The sequence below is a fragment of the Hoplias malabaricus genome, unplaced genomic scaffold (genome assembly GCF_029633855.1).
Source record: "Hoplias malabaricus isolate fHopMal1 unplaced genomic scaffold, fHopMal1.hap1 scaffold_361, whole genome shotgun sequence".
In the NCBI taxonomy this organism is placed as follows: Eukaryota; Metazoa; Chordata; class Actinopteri; order Characiformes; family Erythrinidae; genus Hoplias; species Hoplias malabaricus.
The window spans coordinates 1-12,500 of record NW_027101150.1 but is presented as its reverse complement, the minus strand read 5'-3'; positions in this window follow the sequence as shown (position 1 = coordinate 12,500).

Sequence of the window (12,500 nt, the reverse complement as noted above, 5' to 3'; positions counted from 1 at the left end):
TTCAACTCGCGCACCGGCCTTAGACTATTATACGGTCCGTCTCTGCGAAGCCAACATCGGGGGTATTTTGCATGCGCTCTTAAGCTCCGCTCTAACCCCGTGAGGGGAAAGAGTTTCGCCCGGCGGTACGCTCCCGTCCACCACCGCCCCCTGTGCCGGGGGGATGGGTTCAGGGAGATCCCACCGAGGCCGGCGAGCACCGGCCAACGCCCTGGGGGTGAGTAAGCCCCTTTGACTCGCGCACGCACAATCAAGCCTTCAACGATCAATGGTTTTTTGGGTTTAACTACCCGGCGGGCGGCTCCGGCGCCACTCTTCCCCCCGCGAACGGGAGGGGCGGACCGGGGTACCTATGCACCTAAGGCGGTCCTCGCATAACCCCGAGTTCCGAAGCCGGCTCGCTACGTCCACCCACCCGGAGGGGGGAGAGACTCACGTCGGCCGACGACGAAAGGTACGAGGCTTCTGCGGTCCATACCTTGAAGGTACCCGCCGGGGGGGAGGTTCGGCCTCTCGAGTCCGACTCGACAACCGGCACGGACGGCGGGCGCCGACCGCGGCCAGGTCACCGTTATTGATCCTTCCGCAGGTTCCCCTACGAAAACCTTGTTACGACTTTTACTCCCTCTAGATGTCCGGGTTCGATCGACTTCCCATCGCCCGGAGGCGACCCCCGTTCGAGGGCCGCCCCGGGGACGGTCCGAGGACCTCACCGAGGCATCCGATCGGTAGTAGCGACGGGCGGTGTGTACAAAGGGCAGGGACTTAATCGACGCGGGCTGGTGACCCGCGCCTACTTGGAATTCCTCGTTCGAGGGGAATAGTTGCAATCCCCTGTCCCCAGCGGGGAATGGCGTTCATAGGATTGCCCGCACCTCTCGGCGTAGGGTAACTTACATGTTGAACCAGCCATTGTAGCTCACGTGCGACCCCGGACTTCTAAGGGCATCACAGACCTGTTATTGCTCCATTTCTCAAGTGGCTTCTGTGCCACAAATCGCTCTAAGAAGTTTAGCCACCGACCGCTGATTCCCACCGGGCGAACCCCAACCTTCAGGCCCGCGGTAAGCGGAGAGGGCACCGGGGAGGGGAGAGGGAAGGCGAAGGCGAAGGACGGACAACCCACACCCGGAGAGCGGAACGAGGTGCGGACGGCATCGGGGAGGGAACCGAACGCGAAGGGGAGAGGCCGGAGCCACCCACTCGACGCAGAACTGAACCCCCGTCAACCGCATCACCTCCCCGAACCGATCCGGGGTAGAACCGGACCCCCGCCGAAACCCCCAACACCCCCACCCCGATGGGGACCCCCCGCGAACGGGGACCTTCGGGGATAGAGTCCGACCCAGGAGAGGGGCCGTGTAACTACTTAAAGGATGGGATCTCGTTCGTTACCGGAATTGACCAGACGAATCGCTCCACGAACTACCAACGGCCATGCACCACCACCCACAGAATCGAGAAAGAGCCGTCAATCTGTCAATCCTTACCGTGTCCGGGCCGGGTTAGGTTCCCCGCGTTGAGTCAAATTAAGCCGCAAGCTCCACTCCTGGTGGTGCCCTTCCGTCAATTCCTTTAAGTTTCAGCTTTGCAACCGTACTCCCCCCAGAGCCCAAAGACTCGTGGTTTCCCGGACGCTGCCCGGCGGGTCATAGTCGTTAACCCAACGCCGCCGGATCGCGGGTCGGCATAGTTTACGGTCGGAACTACGACGGTACCTGATCGTCTTCGATCCTCCGACTTTCGTTCTTGATTAATGAAAACATTCTTGGCAAATGCCTTCGCTTTTGTCCGTCCCGCACCGGTCTACGAATTTCACCTCTCTCGGTGCGGTACGAATGCCCCCGGCCGTCCCTCTTAATCATGACCTTTGGTCCGTCAAACCCACGAAATAGGACCAAGAGAGCGGTCGGATACCCCCCCGGCTCGGGGAACCGTGCGGCGGCCAGAAAACGGCCCCGCCCGGCCGCCTCGCCGAAGAGCTCCGACTCGCCCCCCATGGGAAGGCCTTATTCCATTATTCCTAGCTCAGTCCATTCAAGGCACGCTTCGGCCTGCTTTGAGCACTCTGTTTTGTTCAAAGTAAACGCACCGGACCCTTCCGCCCCCCACGTATTCAACCGCGGCGGACGACCCAGCTAAGGGCCTCTCCGCGGAGGAAGGGAGCAGAGGACACCGGATGAGTAGGGACAAGGTCCCGCGACCTCCACCCAGAGACCCGCGGGGGGTCCCCAACCCCCCCGGAGAGGGGCAGCTTCCCACCGCGAAGTCCGGACGGGCAGAGGCCCGGCAGCCGGGACCCGTCCCCGGATCCAACTACGAGCTTTTTAACTGCAGCAACGTTAACATACGCTATTGGAGCTGGAATTACCGCGGCTGCTGGCACCAGACTTGCCCTCCAATGGGTCCTCACCCACGGACGTAGATTGAGTTCATTTCGGTCCCGAAACCTTCAAACGGGGCCTCGCACCGATATTTTTCGTCACTACCTCCCCGTGTCGGGAATGGGTAATTTGCGCGCCTGCTGCCTTCCTTGGATGTGGTAGCCGTTTCTCAGGCTCCCTCTCCGGAATCGAACCCAGATTCCCCGTTACCCGTGGTCACCACACGTAGTCCCGTAGACTACCGTCGAAAGTTGATAGGGCAGACACTCGAATGAGACGTCGCCGCCCCGAAGGGCTCTGCGATCGGCCAAAGGTTATCTAGAGTCACCAAAGCGGACCCGACCGGAGTCGGGAGGGGGTTTTTTGGTTCTGATAAATGCACGTATCCGTGGGGGGCGCCGAGGGGGGAAGGTGAACCAGTCACCGACCACCTCGAAACGGCACCCCCACTTCCAACGCTTCGTTTGCATGTATTAGCTCTGGAATTACCACAGTTATACCAAGTAACGTGTGGAGCGATCAAAGGAACCATAACTGATTTAATGAGCCATTCGCAGTTTCACTGTACCAACGCCCGTGTGTACTTAGACTTGCATGGCTTAATCTTTGAGACAAGCATATGATACTGGCAGGATCAACCAGGCCGATCCCTCTGGTACTCAAACCCGGCTTGGGGAAAGAGAGAGAGTCGGTGGTGCGTGGAACTCGACCCCCCGAAGGAGGAAGAGACGCGCACCGCGGAAAGGCTTTTCGAACGAGACCCCCCGGAGGTGGGTCTGCAATCGGGGGTTTGACTACTTGGAAAATGTACGATTCAAGGCCCGGACGGTGCAGGCTAGGGGCCGGTTCCTTCCCTCAATAGGATCCCGACCCTAAGGCACCACCGACTCGGACCTTTTAACGGACCCAAACTGCGGTGGAAATTAGACCGACGGATCGGCTAAGTCTCCCTCGGAACGATTCTGGGACAAGCGGACCCCCTGTTACGGGGGGTCCACGAGCCATGGAGGCTGGAGCACGTGGCGGGGAGGATCGTTCTAAAAGCCGGTATTATTTCGGATTAGAAGCCTGCCCCTGGTGCTCCGGGTATGCCGCATTTCGAACGGGCGTAAAGGACGTCCGTTTAAGGGAAGAGAATGGAAGAGAATTTCCTGGCCCCCTCAAAGCGCGAGGAGGTCGGCATAGGTTTTACGGTACGCCCCCCCCGGAGCCGTCTGATGTTCAGAAGACGAAGGGTTTTGCCCCCAATCTCGTAAGGTCGAGGGCTCACCACCGAACTTCCAGCCGCGGTCCTTGGTAGGACCGATACGCGGACAAGCCGCAAAATCCTGGCCCCCTCGCAGTGCGAGGAGGTCGGCAAAGGTTTTACGATTCGCCCCCCCGGAGCCTACGGTTAGTTTTCTCGATTTAAGAAGACGAAGGGGGTCGGGCCCGGGAACCGTAAACCGAGCGCCTCTTCCCCTGCGAACTTCCAGCCGCGGTCCGTTTAAAAAGACCGATCCGTGACACCTCTAATGCGCTCTTTGCCTCCGGCCGTTTCCAGCGCGGGGGCCCGGTGGTGCGCTCCCAAGTCCCCGCGGAGGGGAAAATCTGGGAGATCCCACATTAGACCAAGCGGAACGCCGGTCTTCGCCTCGGGGGTTTGTATGCCCCTTTCGACTCGCGCACGGGCAAGAGTTAGGTTAGGAACGGGGACAACTGCCGGCGGGCGGCCCGTCGCACCCACCCCGCAAGTGGGCAGGTGGTCGGTGGCCTGTGGACCCGCCGCTCGGATTCGTTTATAGTAGGAACCATAACGGGGTACAACCCTCATACGCTCGACCCCCTCACGCCCAGAGAAGTGTTCACCTCCCTGGGCATATATCGAACGAATCATCGGGATTGAAGGGGAGGCCACCCAAACCATCCCCTTAGCCCAGAGGGGTGCCAGTCCTCGGGCTTCGGTATTCGCATCACCGGGGTCTATGGAGGTCTCGACTTAGGTTTTGAAAACCTCCAGAGGGGGGGCCGGATTAACCACCACCCTAGCCCAGAGGGGTGCCAGTCCTCGGGCTTCGGTATTCGCATCACCGGGGTCTATGGAGGTCTCGACTTAGGTTTTGAAAACCTCCAGAGGTGGGGCCGGATTAACCACCACCCTAGCCCAGAGGGGTGCCAGTCCTCGGGCATGTCACTTCGCATCACCGGGGTTCTATGGAGGTCTCGACTTAGGTTTTAAAAACCTCCAGAGGGTGGGGGCATATCTTATCCCCACCCTAGCCCAGAGGGGTGCCAGTCCTCGGGCATGTCATTTCGCATCACCGGGGTCTACGGAGGTCTCGACTTAGGTTTTGAAAACCTCCAGAGGGTGGGGGCATATCTTATCCCCACCCTAGCCCAGAGGGGTGCCAGTCCTCGGGCTTCGGTATTCGCATCACCGGGGTCTACGGAGGTCTCGACTTAGGTTTTGAAAACCTCCAGAGGGTGGGGCCTGACTTACCACCAACCCTTAGCCCAGAGGTGTGCCACTCCTCGGGCATGGAATTCGCATCAACGGGGTCTACGGATGTCTCGACTTAGGTTTTGAACACATCCAGGGAAGCAGAGCGGACATTCCCATTATTTCAAGCCCATCGGGAAGCCACTCCTTTGGGCATAGCGTTTCGCATCGCTGTTACCCAAACTTACGTCTGATTTAATGCCTCCCTAATATCCCGACGGCACCAGGCTGAGAAACCATATGCCCACAGGATTTGAGGCGTTGGAACCTCGTTCGCATAGCCGACAACGATGAACCTCCCTCGGACTCGCTACGAGGCTTGAGGAGGGTCCTGATTTTCTTAAAATCTCAGGTGAGGGACTTAGAAAATTTTCACTTTAAAACCACAGACCTCCAGAGGAGAGACCGGGCTTATCACAACCTTAGCCCAGAGGGCGTCACTCCTCGGGCATGTCACTTCGCATCACCGGGGGTCCATGGATGTCTCGACTTAGGTTTTGAACACATCCAGAAGGGGGGGCCGGATTAACCACCACCCTTAGCCCAGAGGGGTGCCAGTCCTCGGGCTTTAAATTCGCTTCGCCGGGGTCTATGGAAGTCATTTTTTAGACCTCCAGAGGGGAGGCAACCCAAACCATCCCCTTAGCCCAGAGGTGTGCCACTCCTCGGGCTTGTGTATTCGCATCACCGGGGTCCATGGAAGTCATTTTAGACATCCAGAGGGGAGGCCACCCTAACCATCCCCTTAGCCCAGAGGGGTGCCAGTCCTCGGGCTTTAAATTCGCTTCGCCGGGGTCTATGGAAGTCATTTTTAGACCTCCAGAGGGGAGGCAACCCAAACCATCCCCTTAGCCCAGAGGTGTGCCAATCCTCGGGCTTGTGTATTCGCATCACCGGGGTCCATGGAAGTCATTTTAGACATCCAGAGGGGAGGCCACCCTAACCATCCCCTTAGCCCAGAGGGGTGCCAGTCCTCGGGCTTTAAATTCGCTTCGCCGGGGTCTATGGAAGTCATTTTTAGACCTCCAGAGGGGAGGCAACCCAAACCATCCCCTTAGCCCAGAGGTGTGCCACTCCTCGGGCTTGTGTATTCGCATCACCGGGGTCCATGGAAGTCATTTTAGACATCCAGAGAGTGGGGCCGGTCTTACCACCACCCTTAAGCCCAGAGGGCGTCACTCCTCGGGCATGAAATTCGGATTACCGGGGTCTATGGATGTCTCAACTTAGGTTTTGAACACATCCAGAGGGGAGGCCACCCAAACCATCCCCTTAGCCCGGAGGTGTGCACCTCCTCGGGCTTCAAATTCGAATCACCGGGGTCCATGGAAGTCATTTTAGACATCCAGAGAGTGGGGCCGGTCTTACCACCACTCTTAGCCCAGAGGGCGCCACTCCTCGGGCATGAAATTCGCATCACCGGGGTCCATGGAAGTCAGTTTAGACCTCCAGAGAGTGGGGCCGGTCTTACCACCACTCTTAAGCCCAGAGGGCGTCACTCCTCGGGCATGAAATTCGGATTACCGGGGTCTATGGATGTCTCAACTTAGGTTTTGAACACATCCAGAGGGGAGGCCACCCAAACCATCCCCTTAGCCCGGAGGTGTGCACCTCCTCGGGCTTGAAATTCGAATCACCGGGGTCCATGGAAGTCAGTTTAGACCTCCAGAGAGTGGGGCCGGTCTTACCACCACCCTTAAGCCCAGAGGGCGTCACTCCTCGGGCATGGAATTCGCATCAACGGGGTCTACGGATGTCTCGACTTAGGTTTTGAACACATCCAGGGAAGCAGAGCGGACATTCCCATTATTTCAAGCCCATCGGGAAGCCACTCCTTTGGGCATAGCGTTTCGCATCGCTGTTACCCAAACTTACGTCTGATTTAATGCCTCCCTAATATCCCGACGGCACCAGGCTGAGAAACCATATGCCCACAGGATTAGAGGCGTCTGAACCCCTTTCGCATAGCCGACAACGATGAACCTCCCTCGGACTCGCTACGAGGCTTGAGGAGGGTCCTGATTCTCTTAAAATCTCAGGTGAGGGACTTAGAAAATATTCACTTTAAAACCACAGACCTCCAGAGGAGAGACCGGGCTTATCACAACCTTAGCCCAGAAGGCACCACTCTTCGGGCATGTCACTTCGCATCACCGGGGTCCATGGAAGTCTCGACTTAGGTTTTGAACGCATCCAGAGGGTGGGAGCCGGACTTACCACCACCCTTAGCCCAGAGGGCGTCACTCCTCGGGCATAAAATTCGGATAACCGGGGTCCATGGAAGTCAATTTTGACCTCCAGAGAGGGGGGGGGCCTGGCTTACCACCACCCTAAGCCCAGAGGGCGTCACTCCTCGGGCATGAAATACGCTACACCGGGGTCCATGGAAGTCAGTTTAGACCTCCAGAGAGGGGGGGCCGGGCTTACCACCACCCTTAGCCCAGAGGGCACCACTCCTCGGGCTTGAAATTCGCATCACCGGGGTCCATGGAAGTCTCGACTTAGGTTTTGGAAACCTCCAGAGGGGGGGCTGCACTTACCACCACCCTAAGCCCAGAGGGCGTCACTCCTCGGGCATGAAATACGCTATACCGGGGTCCATGGAAGTCCTTTTAGACCTCCAGAGAGGGGGGGGGCCGGGCTTACCACCACCCTTAGCCCAGAGGGCACCACTCCTCGGGCTTGAAATTCGCATCACCGGGGTCCATGGAAGTCTCGACTTAGGTTTTGGAAACCTCCAGAGGGGGGGCTGCACTTACCACCACCCTTAGCCCAGAGGTTCATCACTCCTCGGGCATGAAATTCGGATAACCGGGGTCCATGGAAGTCAGTTTAGACCTCCAGAGAGTGGGGCCGGGCTTACCACCACCCTAAGCCCAGAGGGCGTCACTCCTCGGGCATGAAATTCAGATAACCGGGGTCCATGGAAGTCAGTTTAGACCTCCAGAGAGTGGGGCCGGGCTTACCACCACCCTAAGCCCAGAGGGCGTCACTCCTCGGGCATGAAATTCGGATAACCGGGGTCCATGGAAGTCTCGACTTAGGTTTTGGAGACCTCCAGAGGGGGGGCCGGGCATACCACCACCCTTAGCCCAGAGGGCGTCACTCCTCGGGCATGAAATACGCTATACCGGGGTCCATGGAAGTCAGTTTTGACCTCCAGAGAGGGGGGGCCTGGCTTACCACCACCCTAGCCGAGAGGGCGTCACTCCTCGGGCATGAAATTCGCTTCACCGGGGTCCATGGAAGTCATTTTAGACCTCCAGAGAGGGGGGGCTGCACTTACCACCACCCTAGCCGAGAGGGCGTCACTCCTCGGGCATGAAATTCGGATCACCGGGGTCCATGGAAGTCAGTTTAGACCTCCAGAGAGTGGGGCCGGGCTTACCACCACCCTAAGCCCAGAGGGCGTCACTCCTCGGGCATGAAATTCGGATAACCGGGGTCCATGGAAGTCTCGACTTAGGTTTTGGAGACCTCCAGAGGGGGGGCCGGGCATACCACCACCCTTAGCCCAGAGGGCGTCACTCCTCGGGCATGAAATACGCTTAACCGGGGTCCATGGAAGTCAATCTAGACCTCCAGAGAGGGGGGGCCGGGCTTACCACCACCCTTAGCCCAGAGGGCATCACTCCTCGGGCATGAAATTCGCATCACCGGGGTCCATGGAAGTCAGTTTAGACCTCCAGAGGGGGGGCTGAGCATACCACCACCCTTAGCCCAGAGGTGTGCTCCTCATCGGGCATGAAATACGCTTCACCGGGGTCCATGGAAGTCATTCGAGACCTCCAGAGGGGGGGCCGGGCATACCACCACCCTTAGCCCAGAGGTGAGTCACTCCTCGGGCATCAAATTCGCATCACCGGGGTCCATGGAAGTCAGTTTAGACCTCCAGAGGGGGGGCTGAGCATACCACCACCCTTAGCCCAGAGGTGTGCTCCTCATCGGGCATGAAATACGCTTCACCGGGGTCCATGGAAGTCATTCGAGACCTCCAGAGGGGGGGCCGGGCATACCACCACCCTTAGCCCAGAGGTGAGTCACTCCTCGGGCATCAAATTCGCATCACCGGGGTCCATGGAAGTCAGTTTAGACCTCCAGAGGGGGGGCTGAGCATACCACCACCCTTAGCCCAGAGGTGTGCTCCTCATCGGGCATGAAATACGCTTCACCGGGGTCCATGGAAGTCATTCGAGACCTCCAGAGGGGGGGCCGGGCATACCACCACCCTTAGCCCAGAGGTGAGTCACTCCTCGGGCATCAAATTCGCATCACCGGGGTCCATGGAAGTCAGTTTAGACCTCCAGAGGGGGGGCTGAGCATACCACCACCCTTAGCCCAGAGGTGTGCTCCTCATCGGGCATGAAATACGCTTCACCGGGGTCCATGGAAGTCATTCGAGACCTCCAGAGGGGGGGCCGGGCATACCACCACCCTTAGCCCAGAGGTGAGTCACTCCTCGGGCATCAAATTCGCATCACCGGGGTCCATGGAAGTCAGTTTAGACCTCCAGAGGGGGGGCTGAGCATACCACCACCCTTAGCCCAGAGGTGTGCTCCTCATCGGGCATGAAATACGCTTCACCGGGGTCCATGGAAGTCATTCGAGACCTCCAGAGGGGGGGCTGGGCATACCACCACCCTTAGCCCAGAGGTGAGTCACTCCTCGGGCATCAAATTCGCATCACCGGGGTCCATGGAAGTCAGTTTAAACATCCAGAGGGGGGGGGCCGAGCATACCACCACCCTTAGCCCAGAGGTGTGCTCCTCATCGGGCATCAAATTCGCATCACCGGGGTCCATGGAAGTCATTCGAGACCTCCAGAGGGGGGGCCGAGTATACCACCACCCTTAGCCCAGAGGTGAGTCACTCCTCGGGCATCAAATTCGCATCACCGGGGTCCATGGAAGTCAGTTTAGACCTCCAGAGGGGGGGCCGAGCATACCACCACCCTTAGCCCAGAGGTGAGTCACTCCTCGGGCATCAAATTCGCATCACCGGGGTCCATGGAAGTCAGTTTAAACATCCAGAGGGGGGGGCCGAGCATACCACCACCCTTAGCCCAGAGGTGTGCTCCTCATCGGGCATCAAATTCGCATCACCGGGGTCCATGGAAGTCAGTTTAGACCTCCAGAAAGGGGGGCCGAACCTACCACCAACCTTAGCCCAGAGGGCGTCACTCCTCGGGCTTCAAACTCCCATCGCCGGGGTCCCATGGAAGTCTCGACTTAGGTTTTGAACCGTTCCGGGGTCACCTCCAGTGAGATAACGCGGAAATCTCACTATATTCATGCCCACAGGCGAACCAGAGCCTTGGGCTTGTCATAGTTACATACGGTGTACCCAAACTTTCGTCTTTTCTAAAGGAACCCTAATGTCCTGACGGCACCGCACTGGAAACCCCCATGCCCTCTGAATTTTTACCTCTCCGAGGTGCTCCGTTTTGGGCTTGCTACCTAGGGCGAAGAGGGTCAGAAATTTTTCTAAGTCCTACTTTAAAACGTCCCACTGGAGAACACTAGGGTTAGCACTTTGCCAAAAAATCACGGCTGAATGCAATTTTCACGCCTCGCACCCTTTGTTCGTTTAGATTTAACAAAAAAATCAACCGACCCCCCTTTTTAACAACGCTTTGCCGAATTTAGCTCACTTTTCCCGGCCTGGAATATCTCACGCTTGCCCCCCACGGTACTTACCTCCGGGGAAGACACCCCCGTCGCTGCCAACGCCCATGCCCGGCCCAGGCTCACCCGACTCGGCCTCGCTCGCTCCATCGCCCGCTCCAAACCTCCGGGGAGAAGACCCCCATCGCCGCCAACGCCCATGCCCGGCCCAGGCTCACCCGACTCGGCCTCGCTCGCTACATCGCCCCGCTCCAAACCTCCGGGGCTGGACCTCCACCAACCCAGCGCACCTCTCGAACCTATCCGGCCCACACTTAAGCACTCCTCCTCGGACTAAACCATCCAGCCCGCGCCGCTGGAACGAGCGCCCACTGGAAGACCTGAGCCTCAAACCCGCGTGCATTGCGGTTCTCTATCTCCCCGGGCTCGGAGCACTTTTCTCGGCCATGGGACCTCCAGGGGGGGCCCTTCATGGCTCCGTCAATATTCCTTTAAGTCTCACTCCGCCCACTGGAAGACCCGAGCCCCAAACCCGCGCGCTTTACGGTTCTCTATCTCCCCGGGCTCGGGGCACTTTTCTCGGCCATGGGACCTCCAGGGGGGGCCCCTCATGGCTCCGTCATCATTCCTCTAAGTCTCATTCCGCCCACTGCGATACCCGAGGCCTTTAACCGCGGCGTTCACGGTTCTCTATCACCCCGGGCTCGGGGCACTTTTCTCGGGCCATGGGACCTCCAGGGGAGGCCCTTCCTGGCTCCGTCATCATTCCTCTAAGTCTCATTCCGCCCACTGCGATACCCGAGGTCTTTAACCGCGGCGTTCACGGTTCTCTATCCCCCCCGGGCTCGGAGCACTTTTCTCGGCCATGGACCTCCAGGGAGGCCCCTCATGGCTCCGTCATCATTCCTCTAAGTCTCATTCCGCCCACTGCGATACCCGAGGTCTTTAACCGCGGCGTTCACGGTTCTCTATCACCCCGGGCTCGGAGCACTTTTCTCGGCCATGGGACCTCCAGGGGAGGCCCCTCATGGCTCCGTCATCATTCCTCTAAGTCTCATTCCGCCCACTGCGATACCCGAGGTCTTTAACCGCGGCGTTCACGGTTCTCTATCACCCCGGGCTCGGAGCACTTTTCTCGGCCATGGGACCTCCAGGGGAGGCCCCTCATGGCTCCGTCATCATTCCTCTAAGTCTCATTCCGCCCACTGCGATACCCGAGGTCTTAGACCGCGGCGTTCACGGTTCTCTATCACCCCGGGCTCGGAGCACTTTTCTCGGCCATGGGACCTCCAAGGGGAGGCCCCTCATGGCTCCGTCAATATTCCTCTAAGTCTCATTCCGCCCACTGCGATACCCGGGCTCAGAGCATGTACTTCGGCATGGGACCACAAGAGGGCGCCCTTCTTCAGAAACTGCTGACATCCAGGACCATTCAAGGGAGCGACCTGCCTCCCTATGCCCGCCACCGGCTCCCTCTAACCGGTGTACTGGCTCTCGGGGCCCGCGCCCCAGAGAACCAGAGTTTCGGAAATTGCACTAAGTCCAGACATCCAGGACCATTCAAGGGAGCGACCTGCCTCCCTATGCCCGCCACCGGCTCCCTCTAACCGGTGTACTGGCTCTCGGGGCCCGCGCCCCAGAGAACCAGAGTTTCGGAAATTGCACTAAGTCCAGACATCCAGGACCATTCAAGGGAGCGACCTGCCTCCCTATGCCCGCCACCGGCTCCCTTCTAACCGGTGTACTGGCTCTCGGGGCCCGCGCCCCAGAGAACCAGAGTTTCGGAAATTGCACTAAGTCCAGACATCCAGGACCATTCAAGGGAGCGACCTGCCTCCCTATGCCCGCCACCGGCTCCTCTAACCGGTGTACGGCTCTCGGGGCCCGCGCCCAGAGAACCAGAGTTTCGGAAATTGCACTAAGTCAGACATCCAGGACCATTCAAGGGAGCGACCTGCCTCCCTATGCCCGCCACCGGCTCCTTCTAACCGGTGTACGGACTCTCGGGGCCCA